A 3633-nucleotide genomic window follows, 5' to 3' on the forward strand; every position below is an offset into this window, starting at 1 on the left:
TGCAAATCAAAATCACAAGGAGATATCACCTCACCTCAGTAGAAATGGCAAAGTTTAATAGGACAGCAAGTAATAAATGTTGGAGAGGATGCAGTGAAATAGGAAGTTTTAAACGTTGTTGATGTGATTGTAAAATGGTATAACCACTCTGGAAGGCACTTTGACACTTTCTCAAAAAGCTGAACATGGACATTCCATATATCCCAGCTATTCCACTGCTTGTAATATATCTCAATAAAATGAGAACTGAGGCACAAATGGATACTTGTACCTCAATGTTCATAGCATCATTATTCACCATCACAAGAACATGGATACAGACCAAAGGTTCAACCCCAAGCAAATGAATTGAGAAATTATGGTACATTCACATGATGGAATACTACACAGCATGCAGGAGCAATGATTTTGTAAATCACTATCTAACTTGAGAGTGACTGGAGAGTATTATGCATAGTGAACTAATTCAGTTCCATAAAGACAAATATTTTCTAAGACCATTTTTTGTAGAATGTGTATGAGGATCCAAGGGGGAAAAGGAAAAGTAGAGGGGTGAGGATAGGCAGGGGATGGGGGTTAATCATAAAGTCACACAATTTGATGAATGGAGGGGTGACAGGTAAAGGAAATGGAAAGGTTATCTGGTGTGAAAAACAATGTATACAAACTTTATATGCAAATAAGTGTAAAATAAAATTTTATTTTTTAAAAAATATGTACTTACTTTAAGTTGCAGTTAACTTTCAAAATATAGAGAAAACAGATGTTTCAAACAATAATCGGGTTGCCCCACTCCCTGAAATAAATTCTGATGTCCTCAAAGTAAATTCTTTAATTACTTCACCAACTTATAAAAATAATTGAAAAAGTTATTGCAATTGACTAAGAACTGACTCAGAGCTGACCCTCCAACTGGTTGTGGGATACTGTAAATTGCACAAGAGATTTTCCATATTTCTCTTGAGGATCTGCTTGTGAATTCGTATTTGAGAGGTTAGAATTACAATTCCCCACAGACTATGCCACAAGAATTTAAAATAAATCAGTTGAAGTGGAGGGAAGGAGTCCTTGTTTACCAAACGTTAACTACTATATAATGCTCAAAGAATTCTATCACGAAGCATATTTAGCCACTTACTTATTTTATCTTAATATTGAACAATATCACTAATTTCCCATACAAGCAAAATGCTGCTGAAGATTATCCAAAAATGACTGGAACCGTTTATTGGCAGAGAACTACCAGGAATACAAGTTGGGTTTAGAAGAGGTCGTGGAACTAGAGACATTAATGACAGTGTCAGATGGGTCTTGGCAAAGCAAAGAATACCAGAGGAATATTAATCTCTGTTTCATTGACTATGCAAAGACATTTGGCTGTGGATCAAAACAAATTGTGGCTAAATGTTATGAGAATGGAATCTTGGAACTCTTCACTGTGCTCCTGTAAAACCTATACTTGTACCAAGAAGCAGTCCTCAGAATAGAGCAAGAAAACACTGCCTGGCTCAAAATCAGGAAGAGTATGTCAGGGATCTGTCTTGTCTTCATATCTTTTCAATCTATATGTAGTACAGATAATTCAGGAGGCTGGGCTTTATGAGGAGGCATGTAGCATCATGACTGGAGGAAGAGTCATCTACAACCTCCTTTATACATATTATAGAACCTTGCTTGCTGAAACTGAAGAGGATCTGAAGCACTTTCTGCAGAAAATCAAGGACTTTAGTCTTCAATATGGATTGAAACTCAACATCAGGAAGACAAAGATTCTCATCACTGGGCCAATTGACAGCACCATGATGAATGGAGAAGAGATTGAGGTTATTAACAATCACGACTCTTGGCACCAGCAGTCTTTAAAAGATGAATTGCAATGGGAAAATGTACTGTCAGAAACTTCTCCAGAATATTGAGAAGCAATACTAAGACAAAGATGTGCCTGATCCAGGTCATTTTTTTTTTGCAATTACTTGTTATGCATCAGAGAGCTGGACAATGACTAAGGTTACAGAAAAAGAATTGATGCCCTTGGATTGTGGTGCTGGAGAAAAGTCTTGAAGATACCATGGACTGCCAGGAAAACAAATAGGTATGTCATGGAGAGGGTGAAATGAAACCAACTTTCTTCTTGGAGGCTGGATTTTGAAACTGTTCTCACACACTTTGGGCATATGATCAGGAGGGGCAGGTCCTTGGAGAAGGATATTATTCTTGCAGGGGAGAAGGATGGAACAGGAGAAGAAGACCTCAGGTTATATGGATTGATACAGTACCTGGGGCAATGGAGCTAGATGTGTGGGAATCAGCTCAGGACAGGGCAGGCTTCAGAGCTTTGTACCTAAGGGTCCTATGAGTCACAGGCAACTCAAGGGAACAAAACAAAACTAACAACAATAATGTGTGTATATATATTTGTTGTTGCTGCTAAATGCCATCAAGTCGTAGGTGACTCATGGTGACCCTAAGAATGAAAGACCTGACTATTTGCATAACTTTCATCCTTTCTCCAGGTTCAATGAGTTTACTAAGACAAGCTATTTTGGAAGTGGATGCCACTCCTGCTTCCAAGCTTGTTTTAATCGGGAAGCTCCACCAAACACTGTCCACCACACACTAGTCCTCAGCCTGCAGACAAGGCCAAATATTTCAGTATTTTAGAATTCTGGCACACTCAAATGCAAGCAGACTTTGGGCCCGAGACCCCCAATTCATCTGGCAAGTCCCCTTGCTAACACATGTAGCAGGCATCTTTTTTCCTCCTATAACATGCTGGATATTTTTTTAATAATTTTAATGAACATTTACAGAGGATTTGGATTTCCATTCATTCATTGCTGCACTTCTCTACCCGCCCAGCCCTCTCCCCCAGCCCCCCAGTTCGCTCCTCTCTTTCAAATGTAAAAGAAACACTCCCTCCCTGGCACACAATCCCCCGGCACCCATCCCACCACCCCAAGTACATTCCACTATGCAACCTTAATTGTGGACTCTTGTGATAACCATAATACCCTATCATAAATCGCTTTTAAATTATTCAGTCCCTCATCTGTTTCAGATAAATTGTGTATAATGCTGAATATTTTTATGAAAGTGGGTTTTCTCCCAGCTTTATGTGATGATGTTTAACATCGTTTAGACTTGTCTGCTATCTAGTGTCAGTGGACAGTTATAATGTTGAGGTATATACCTGTGTATTCTACTTTATGTGTAGGCATACGAGAGAGGATCTCGAGTGGCACACGTAGTTAAGCACTCAGTTTAGTGCTTAACAGAAATGTTGGAAGTTTGAGACTCTCAGATACATTTCAAAGACAGGGCCGAAAATCTGTTTTCAAAAGGTCACAGCCCTGAAAACCCTGTAGAAAAGTTCCATTCTTCAAAATGTGGTACCTCCATGAGGTGGTGACTTGACTGTAACTTACAACAGTAACAAGGCCTGTGTGGAGGTTTGGCTCTGTCAAACACACCCTGCATACCACGCCACAGAGTTCAACCATTTAACAACCATGATCAGGATCCTTGTGGGAGACTTATCTTTGAAACAAAGAATAATGTGTTGTGTTGTTGTTATGTGTCATCGAATTTCCTGAGACTCATAGCTACCACACCACAGCTCTTGAACATGTCCTT

Source organism: Elephantulus edwardii, unplaced genomic scaffold, assembly GCF_000299155.1.
Source record: "Elephantulus edwardii isolate Elephantulus edwardi_28Jun2011 unplaced genomic scaffold, EleEdw1.0 scaffold00136, whole genome shotgun sequence".
Taxonomy (NCBI): Eukaryota; Metazoa; Chordata; class Mammalia; order Macroscelidea; family Macroscelididae; genus Elephantulus; species Elephantulus edwardii.